Source organism: Panicum virgatum, chromosome 9K (assembly GCF_016808335.1).
Source record: "Panicum virgatum strain AP13 chromosome 9K, P.virgatum_v5, whole genome shotgun sequence".
NCBI classification, from domain to species: Eukaryota; Viridiplantae; Streptophyta; class Magnoliopsida; order Poales; family Poaceae; genus Panicum; species Panicum virgatum.
Genome location: NC_053144.1, coordinates 34399654 through 34410746, shown reverse-complemented (window position 1 = coordinate 34410746; position 11093 = coordinate 34399654). Strand labels below are relative to the sequence as shown.

At 48.8% G+C, this 11093-nt stretch overlaps 1 non-coding gene across 1 annotated transcript; it reads left to right on the top strand.

The window, feature by feature from the left end:
* Positions 1-9655: 9655 nt before the first annotated feature.
* Positions 9656-9762, top strand: LOC120653031. Its single transcript, XR_005666727.1, has one exon. It is a non-coding gene; the product is annotated as a small nucleolar RNA R71 (small nucleolar RNA).
* The last annotated feature ends 1331 nt before the right edge of the window (positions 9763-11093 follow it).

Here is an 11093-nt window from a genome sequence, read left to right as displayed (position 1 = left end):
TACGAGGGCCATGAAAGCTTACCACCCTTGCCCCACAGGTAAGTTACTCCAAACCAAAAAGACCTAATTAGTAAGCCAAGACCGTCCCATTCCAGTCTTGTGGTTGCGTTGTTGTCCCAAGTTGTCACTCTAATGACGTACGGTCCCAATTTTTAACGAGACGTGAGCCACTCAAGCACAGATCACAGAGGGCCACTCCCAGATTTAAGTTGCATATACCATTAATCAAATTAATTATAAAGGACCAAGTGTGTTATAGTGCAGCAACCTAGCACAACTAACCAAAATGCAACCCAAGGGATATATATAAAGGATACAAAGTGGCTAGGAAAATCCTTATAGGCATACAGTGTTAAAATGCAGTATGAAATTGTTTTTAAAAGTGATAGGTGGTGTTCATGTTATACTTGCCTTCCTCAAACTGTTCCTGCTGCTCAAACTGCTCAGAAGATGGTGGCTGCTCCAGGTACTGGTGCTCCTCCAGTAGCTCAACGTCTACTCATGAACACATGGCCAAAGACAAGGCAACAACATAAACATACAAGCAAACAAGAGCAAACACTAAGAAACAGTACAACAATACATAAAAAAAAGTAAACAAAACTAGGCTAAAACTATTCTACGCGTTACAACGATCGCATGGACATAAAGAATGCCTAAAACGGAGTTAGAACACGAAAACTAGGCCTAAAACAAGATCTAGGGGCTTTTCTGCAAGAAAAACTAAGTTCTAGGGGCTTCTGCGCAAAAACCAGGGACCTATACATAAAAACTGAAAAGGTCCGAGGGCTTACGTGCAAAACTACGCTGGCCGGACTGCGGGTTTAAAACTGGGAAAGTTCAGGGGTCTAAGTTTTAAAAACTGGGCCTTTCTGGAAATACTTTGGAACTACATGGACTGCGGGTTGATTTTAAAGAAACTCAGGGTCTCTTTAGCAAAAAGGCCAGGGTGAAGTGGTATGTTTAGATCTGAGCCGTTGGATCAAGATCTGTCGGCTCTGGGCGAAGGGTTACGCGGGATCTAATCTCGGCCGCGCGTTCTGAATCGGACGGCCAGGGAAGATTGGGCACGCGGCCGGCGGCGTATGTTGCCGGAACAGAGGTTTCCGCGGCGGCGCATCACCGGAGTAGGCTGAACTCGGCCTTCCCGGGGTCAAATCGACTAGCGCTCGGGTCAGAGAGGCTCTACGCAGCATGGGTAACCCACCTGAGACATCAGCTAGGCACGGGAGGGCTCAGAGCGGCGAGCGCGACTACGGCGGCGGCTCTGCGCGGTGGCGGTTCGCCGGCGTTCGCCGGCGTGCGATGGGCGTGCCGTGCTGGGGTTGATCCTAGGCACAAACGTGCCGGTGTGCATGTGCAAAGCTTGCGCAAGATCAACACGACCCGTGCGGGGCTACGCAGTGTTGCAGTGGGGTCTGCCACGGCAGTACAGGAGCGCGCGCGGCGGCGGAGTCGCCGGTGTGTGGTGTACCGGCGCCTAGGACAGGCCCCGGCCTACGGAAACTCGCGGAAATTGAAAGGGAGGTTGGGTAGCGGCTTACCGAGGCTCGAACTCGAGCTGAGATGCCGTGCAGGGGTGCTGGCATCGAAGTCCGGTGGCGATGATGGGGCGGTGCTCGCGGATAGGGGTGTTGCGGTGGTCCTCTGGGCGTCGAGGCTCCACGGATCAATTCGTGATGGTGCTGTGGTACAAGCTAGGGAGTCAGGGGGGGTCCGATGATCAACGGCGGCGAGCGATTGTGATGGCGGCCGAGTTACCTACGGTGGCGCTCCGGTGAAATTCCAGCGCGTGCAGGACCGGGGTCGGGGAAGGAGGCCTCGGGGAGATGCCTGGCGCACGGCGAAGCTGCTGCGCAGCTCTGGCGGGGCTAGGAGGCGGCGGAGCAGCATGGCCGCGGCGGCGCAGGGGCTCTGCGCGTCGGAACAAGGCGAGCGGGCGGAGCTAGGGTTTGGGGCGGCGGCTGCGGCGTGGCGATGTGAGGGCGCAGAGGGTCACGACCACTTAAGGAGGGGTCCGGGGATCTCGGCGTGTGAGCCGGGGCGTGATCCCGGCGAGGATTGCGGGGAGGCCGTTGCTGCGCGGGCGTTGCGCGGCTAGGGAAGGAAGGTCTGCCAAGCGGGCCAGGGTTGTCAGCAAGAGGGCGATGCACGACTGCTGGCGCCGACATGTGGGCAAGGGGCGTCGGTGGGAGAAGGTGCGAGCGTGCGGGGCGTGTGAGCCTGGCTGGAGCGAGCGGTGAAGCGAGCTGGGCCGCGCTGGGTCGCTTGCTGGGCCGGACGAGCATGAAGTGGGCCGCGGAAAAGAGGGAAATGGCTGCGCGGGAGGAGGGAACGGGCCGGCTGCTTCCTGAGCTGGGCTGAAAACTGGTTTTCTATTTCTTCCTCTTTTCTATTTCCAAACTACACCCAAATCTATTTGAATTCAAACTAAATTTTGAATTCAAACCCTATGCATTCAAACAAAATAAAACCATGCACCAGCATGAATGCAACAACAAGTTTAAACCTAGAAAAATTTTAATTACTTGTGAAAGAAAATTAAATTAAATGCAAGGATAAGCATAATAAACCTTAGAAAATTAAATAAAGAAAATTAAATTTATTATTAAATGCTGAAATTTAAATTAGGGTGTTACAAACCTTACCCCCTTATAGGAATCTCGTCCCCGAGATTCAGCTGGACTGGCTAGCAAAGAGATCTGGATATGTCTTCCTCAGCTCATCTTCTCGCTCCCATGTAGCCTCAGCTTCACTGTGATGACTCCACTGAACTCTGCACATCTTGATGCGCTTGTTCCGTGTAACCCTCTGTGATGTCTCCAGAATCTTCACCGGATGCTCAGTATAGGTTAGATCTTACTGCACATCTAACCCGTCCAGTGGTGCCTGCTCCTCAGGTACTCGCAGACATTTCTTCAGCTGAGAGATATGGAAGACATTATGTACTCTGGAGAGATCAGTGGGCAACTCTAGGCGATAAGCAACTTCGCCTTTCCTCTCCAGCACCCTGATTGGACCAATGTACCTTGGTGCAAATTTCCCTTTTATATTAAACCTGCGGATTCCCCGCATTGGTGACACCTTCAAGTACACATAATCGTTCACCTTGAAGGTCAGGTCGCTCCGTTTGCCATCTGCATAGCTCTTCTGCCTAGTCTGTGCAATCCTCAGATTTTCCCGCACAGCCTGTACCATCTGCTCTGCATCTTCTATAATGTTAGGGCCAAAGAGCTGCTTCTCACCAATATGATCCCAATAAAGAGGAGTCCTGCACTTTCTGCCATACAATGCCTCAAAGGGGGACTTCTTCAGACTGGCTTGGTAGCTGTTGTTATAGGAAAACTCAGCATACGACAGGCACTTATCCCAACTCGTACCATACTGAATAGCACAAGCTCTCAGCATATCCTCCAACACTTGGTTGGTTCTCTCTGTCTGCCCATCTGTCTGAGGATGATAGGTGGTACTGAAGCGCAGCTTCGTATCCAATGAATCATGGAGCTGCTCCCAGAACCGTGAAGTGAACTGAGATCCTCTGTCAGATATGATCTTCTTGGGCACACCATGCAAACAGACAATCCGGGAGATGTACAACTCTGCAAGTCTGGCACCGGAGTAAGTAGTGTTCACCGGAATGAAGTGAGCAACCTTCGTCAAACAATCCACTACTACCCATATAGAGTTGTACCCTTTCTGAGTATGAGGCAACCCAACAATAAAGTCCATAGTGATTTCCTCCCATTTCCACTCTGGAATCTTCAATGGCTGTAACAGACCTGCTGGCCTCTGATGCTCAGCCTTGACACGCTGATAGGTGTCACAAATAGCCACGTACTCTGCCACTGAATGCTTCATCCCATACCACCAGAAGCGTTCCTTGAGATCATAGTACATCTTGGTACTGCCCGGATGAATAGAGTAAGCTGTATCATGAGCCTCACTCAAAATCAACTTTCTGAGATCCTTCACATCTGGCACACAGATCCGGTTCTTGTACCACAAGGTACCCTGATCATCGTCTCTGAAATGGGGAGCCTTGCCTTTCTTGAGCAACTCACGAATCTCCTGCAGCTTCTAATCTTCCTTCTGATGCTGCCGGATCTCTGCCTCTATAGTGGGCTCTGCCTCGAATGCTGCACTCGAAGTATGATGCAAGAAACCCAGACTCAACTGCTCAAACTCCTCGCATAACTCTGGAGGCATCTGGAAAGCCATGGCCATGTTAACATAGCTTCTTCTGCTCAGAGCATCTGCCACAACATTGGCCTTACCCGAATGATAGTGAATCTCCAGGTCATAATCCTTGACCAGCTCTAACCATCTCCTCTGCCGCATGTTCAGCTCATTCTGCGTGAAAATATACTTGAGGCTCTTGTGATCAGTGTAGATATCACACTACTACCCGTACAAGTAATGCCTTCAAATCTTCATAGCATGCACAACCGCGGCTAACTCAAGATCATGAGTGGGATAGTTCAGCTCATGCCGACGTAACTGCCGTGAATCATAAGCAATCACTCTACCCTCCTGCATCAAGACACAACCAAGACCATCCTTCGAAGCATCACAATAGACGGTGAACCTCTTACTCTAGTCTGGCAGAGTAAGGACTGGCGCCGTAGTCAACCTCTTCTTCAACTCATCGAATGCCATCTGACGCTCATCAGTCCATATGAAATCTGCATTCTTCTCTAGCAAAGAAGTCAAGGGCTTCGCGATCTTGTAGAATTTCTCAATGAACCTCCGATAATATCCTGCTAAGCCCAAGAATGACCAGACTTCCTTCACCGTCTGTGGTGTCTCCCACTCGAGTACATCCTTCACCTTGCTCGGATCAACTACAATGCCTCCCTTGGAGATGATATGACCGAGGACGGGAACCTCGTCAATCTAGAACTCACACTTGCTGAACTTAGCATACAGCTGATGCTCCCTCAATCTCTGCAACACGAGCTTCAGATGAACTTCATGCTCTGCCTCTGACTTGTAAGACATCTAGATAATTCATGAAAACCATGTTCATCAGGTGCATGAAGAAAGCCGGGGCTTAATAGAATTTATAGAATACTCATATCAATAAGTTGCAACTTCTTTTCCGAAAGCCGATCTCGAAAGAACTCCAAAGTTAAGCGTGCTTGGCCTGGAGCAATTTCGAGATGGGTGACTGACCGGGAACTTATTCCCGGGTGCGCACGAGTGAGGACAAAGTGCGCAGAAAAGACATGTGTTAGTCTGTGAGGGTAATCTATGTCCTAAAAAGCTGCCAGATGTAAGCGGGCCTGGCCTCGGGGAGGCGGGATGTTACAGAATGGTATCAGAGCCAATTCTCGCGGTTTCACGGGCACGTACGGGCGTAAGTGCATGGGCATGTGGACGGGCGCATGGGGGCGCAGATGGCACCGGCATGTGGACGGGCGCGTGGCGGGTCAATGCGCGTGCTTCTGGGAGGCGCCATTGGCACTGGACGCACAGACGTCACACAGGGACCGTTGGCACTGGACGCACAGACGTCGCACATGGGCCGTTGGCATTGGACGTACGGGACGTGGCCAAGAGAGGACGTTCCTGACTTGAGATTGACCGACGAGGACGTCGGTCTCTTAAGGGGGTGAGGATGTGACACCCCAGCCCAAGGGCTTAATAGAATTGATAGAATACTCATATCAACAAGTTGCAACTTCTTTTCCAGAAGCTGATCTCGAAAGAACTCCAAAGTTAAGCGTGCTTGGCCTAGATCCATTTTGGGATGGGTGACCGACCGGGAACTTCTTCCCGGGTGCGCACGAGTGAGGACAAAGTGCGCAGAAAAGACATGTGTTGGTCTGTGAGGGTAGTCTATGTCCTAAAAAACTGCCAGATGTAAGCGGGCCTGGCCTTGGGGAGGCGGGACGTTACACCTACTCCTTAAGGCATTGGTTTTCTCTCTCGAATCATCCCTATCTCTCTTTTTTTTGAGACATGGCTACCTCTCTCTCTCTCTCTCTCTCTCTCTCTTTTTGGGTCATGCTTCTTTGGCATGCCATCTTTTCTCTTTTTTGGGGCAACCATAATCTGACTTTATTTTATTTCAAGGATGTTCTACGAGAGAGATTACCAAGACATGGAGCATTTATTAATGGGGGATGGATGGATGATGGTGCTAATTCCCAGTGTAGGAATGTCGTAAATGGATGGGTCGTGTACGTGCTTATGATCGAGAAAGCATGAAGAGCATCTCACTAGGTTCACACAATTTGACAAAACTCAATAGAACATCAAGCAGCATATGTGTAAGATTTTTTTTCATGGAATGTAACTGTAGCGAAAATGGCCTCTCATGCCATATTTCAATATAATGTTTTGGCGATTGATGACACACACAACACTTGGACTAATATAATTGTTAAGATGAACATTCCCAGGCTTGCACTCACCGGTTGAACCGACGTTAGTTTTTGAGAGCGTCGGTCGATTGATCAAGTAGCCGTTGGAGCAGTAATGGCTAGTTGCTGGGAAAATACACTCACCGGTTAAACCGGTGATGACTAAAACTGGAGCGTCGGTTTAACCGGCGTTAAGGGATTTCGTCAGTCTTTTTCCCAACGGCTAGTTTGGAGGGTTGGGCTATATATATGCCACCCCACGGCTCATTTGAGGGTGCTGGAGACCAAGGAAGTATACAAGAGCCAAAGATCATCTCCAACCACCATAGTGCTTCATTGTACATCATATAGGCTTAAGCACACTTGTGAGAGTGCTTAGTGCTTGTAATAGGGATTAGTTCTTGCGAGAGCTCCCTTGAGAGAAGTCTTGCTACGGCTAGCAATCCTTGTGATCCGTCGTGTGACCCTCCGACTTGGTGTGGAGTGGCAACGACACTTTGTGCGGGGGAAGAGGAGACCTCCTCCTTGTTGGAGAAGCTCCGTAGTGGATTTCGGCCGGGTGACCGAGAGAGATGGTGGCGGTGCATGAGACTCGGTGTCTTGTGGGCACTTGCCTTTGCTTGCCGGCATCGCCTTGGTGGCGTAGTGCAAGACGGTGATCGGAAGAGCCTCGGTGTCCCGTGGACGTAGGCGTTTGTGCCGAACCACGTTACATGACCATGTCTACTCGGGAGTTTGCATCCCTCTTGCACTTACCTCTTTACTTACCATATTACATTTTCGCATTTACTCTATCTTGCTTGCTTTTACTTTCCTAGTTAGTTTGGTTAGGATTGGCTATAGGTTGCAAGTATTTTGGGGTAAGTAGAGAGTAGCAAAGATAAACCTTAGTCATAACTAGCATGTATAGGACGTGTTAGGTTTATCTTATGCAAGTAGATTGAGCCCTAGGTTAAAAAGCGATTAGCGACCCTATTCACCCCCTCCCCCTCTAGGGTCGGACACCCCAATGATCCTTACAATAACATATGGCTCTGGTAGGGCTTTGCTTATCACTAGGGAACTTGCCTTTTTAGATTTTCGAAAACAACTCCAGATTTCGAGCATCACTAGAACAAACTTGCACAACTTTATTTACCATATCTATACTCACAATAACTTAGACTTGGATCAAGCATATGCAACCCACGGAAATTTCAGGTTCATTGGCAAGGTATTTACATAACCAACAGATTTAAACTCAAGAGAACTCTTATTGCCAAACTAAACACAACAGACATGGTAGAGCAAAGCAAAACTCATCCTTTCGACTTTCATAAGGAGTTAAAACATTCTTACCGTGCATGATGGAAAGGGAAATAAAGCAGCAAATATTTATTTTGTTTTGGAAGTTTTTATCAAATTTTATTCAAAAGCAAATAAAGGATACAGTTGACTTAGGGAATGGAACCTCCCCCAAGCTAGCTCTTGGTTTAGGGTCCAAAAAACAGGACCTTTCTCCATACCTGATCAGGTTGAGGTCATTTTGTCCGTACCTGGAGAAGTAGTAGCGGTCGATGACGTCTTTTTCTTCTTGTGCCATATTTTCTTGTTCTTCTTTGGTGGCGTAGATGGCGCAGAAATAGGATCCTCGGGTCTAGTAACCTTTGATTTACCCTTCTTCTTAGACCTTTTTGAGCTTGTTGGATCATCTTTCATGAGTGTCTTCATAAAAGGTATAAGACTATTTTTCTGAGAGGGTGTCACTTCGACTTCTTTGATTTTCTGAGGATTTGGCCCAAATTTGCTCCAGCTTTGGTCGGAAGTCAAATTTCTCCTCTTTTCCATTGATATGGAGTCGGATTTCTCCGGCCCCGACATCAATATGTGCATCTGCTGTATTGAGGAATGGCCATCCCAGAATGAGAGTAGTTTCCTTTTGATTATCCATATCGAGTACCACAAAGTCGACTGGGACAAAGTAGTCCCGTACTCTTACTGGGACATCCTCAGCGATTCCTTCTGTGTGCCATACTGAGGAGTCAGCCAATTGCAACTGCAAGGGTGTTGGTGTCAACTCTATGTAGTTGAGTTGGTCGAAGACTGCCTTTGGCATCACACTAACACTGGTTCCTAAATCACATAAGGCTTTGTCAAAATTCTGTGCCCCTATCGAACATCTGATAGTTGGGAATTCTGGATCCTTCTTCTTCTCGGGCAATTGTTGAAGTATAGCCGCATTGCATGCCTTAGTGAGCTTGATTACTTCAGTAGTCGGTAGCAGTCGCTTGTTGTTGATTATGTCCTTGAGGTAGCGAGCATAGGTCGGGACCTTCATCGCATCCATGAAAGGCACATTGATGTTCACTTGTTGTATCATCTCAACAAAGCGGCTGAACTGCTCATCTGTACTTGGCTTCTTTGCCCTCATAGGGAACAGAAATACTTGAGTATCATAGAATTCATGCGGAGCCGTTTTCCCTTCATGAACCTTCTCGGGTTCCTCCTCCCGAGGTGGTTCTTCTGCCACCAGGCTTGCCTTCTTCCTATTAACATGGTTAGGATAAGGCGGATCTTGAGTAGTTTTACCTCCTCGTGTGGTTCTCGCCTTAACGTTCACCATAGCAGGGGGCATGGCGGCAGCCACTTGAGCTAGTTGAGTCTCAATCATCTTGTTGAAACTCAGCTGGTTCTTGATGGCAGTGGAGAATCCGTCCATCTTGGCATGGATGGTCTCCATTGATTTGTCTGTAGCGGCCAACTTCTTTTGAAGGGACTCATTGATCTTCACTTGGCCATAGACAAGATCTCTCAAGGTAGGTTGGTTAGGATTGAAAGAATTTGAATTTCCATTACCTCCTTGATAATATGGGCGTGGTTGATTCCACCCCTGACCTCCTTGTGGACGAAACCCATTGTTATTACCATTGAGATATAATGCTTCTTCTTGGGTTTCCAGGCAATTATCTCCTGAATGTCCAACACTTCCGCAGACCTCGCACGTCATGCGAGTCTCCAAGACTTGAAGTGTTTGCATTAGAGCCTTATCTTGGGAATAATCCTCAAATTTCTTGAGGAGGAGATCAATCTTCATAGCGAGTATGTCGGCCTCCTAGACGGAGTGTATGCCTCGCTGGTGTGGTTGGAGGCGATCATTGCTCCAACCTTGGTTGGGCACCATCTTCTCGATTAATGATGTAGCTCTTTCAATGGTCTGTGAGAAGAAAGCTCCACCCGCAGCGGCATCCACATGATCACGGGATGATTGAGTCAACCCGTTGTAGAAGTTTTGAAGAATAAGCCAATTGTCCATTCCGTGGTGTGGACACGCTAGAATGTACTCCTGAAGTCTCTCCCAAGCTTTAAGAATTGACTCATTTGATGCCTGCTGGAAGTTCGAAATCTGTCCACGAAGAGCACTAGTTTTGCCCGTCGGGAAGAACTTCGCGAGGAACGCCTTGGCACATTTGTCCCAAGTGTCCACAGCAGCCTTGTTAGCATAAAACCATTGCTTCGCTCTCCCCAAGAGAGAGAACGAAAACAGACGGAGCCAGATTGCATCTTGCGATGCACCCATGATAACAAAAGTACTGCAGAGCTCCAGGAATTGCTGGAGATGAGCGCTGGCATCCTCATTGGCCTTGCCACAGAAAGGGCTGGCCAGCACCATCGTAATGAGACCCGTCTTGATCTCAAAATTTTTCCCTCTGTTGGATATTTTAGCGTCATGATAGGTAGAAAGACAGAGAGGATTCCTAAGATAGTGCTACTGCTGAGTTAAAAGTCGATCTCTCGGGCACAATACTCACTTCGGGCACCGGCTTACAACTGGTCTGCCAGTCGACTCCGGCCAACAGCTCTATGCTATATCTGAACGTGGAGGATTACGAAGGACCAATAGGGTTGTCACCACCTATGGCCAACCTCTACTAAACCATGGGATATACGGCAAACAAAGGATAACCCTTAGCCTAGACACCACGTCTACGCTATTGATTACTACTGCAGTCTAACTACGTATCTCGAACCGTAGCAAACTACAGCACTATGTACGAATACAGAGCGACGAATCCGCGAGTAAGAGAACTGATCTCACTCAACTACAACCACTACTAGCATCTACTATACCAAGTAAAATACTAGAGATAGGAACCACGAATACTTACTAAATACCAAAGAATGTAGCAGCATCCGTAGAGGTACAAGCTGGGAGCAGAGAGTCGACACCCCGGCACTTCTTCCGAACTACTCCTTCACTCTCGTAGAGGTACAACAATGGAGAAGAGCGTCGAAGACCGGCGCCCCTCCTAAGTACCTCTACCCTCTCCCTACTCTAAGACAACTCTAAACCAAGAGAAGACTTGAGAGAGCACTTGATGGATGTGAAACTCCCTTTGGTGGTGTGTCTTCATTTGAGCCCCCTACCCTCATATATATAGGAGGGACCCACGGCCATCAAGGTCGGTTTCAGCAGGTGATCCTCCCAGAACCAACTTCTAGGACCAATGGGGAGCTGCCACGTCGAAGGCTAAGGTTGGTTGGTGCTGTGGGCAGGTCAGCCGACCCCGACCTACGGCCGGCTCCGAATTAGCCCAACATTGGCTGGGTGACTGCTAGGTGGGCCCTCATCACTAATCCACTGGTAATAGCTTTTGTCTAAGTCGGAAGCTTGCTCAAGTGGACCCAAGAATCCATGTGCTGCTGAATGGCGCGCTCTGATTGGTCGACGCCTTTTGCCTTGGATTGAGG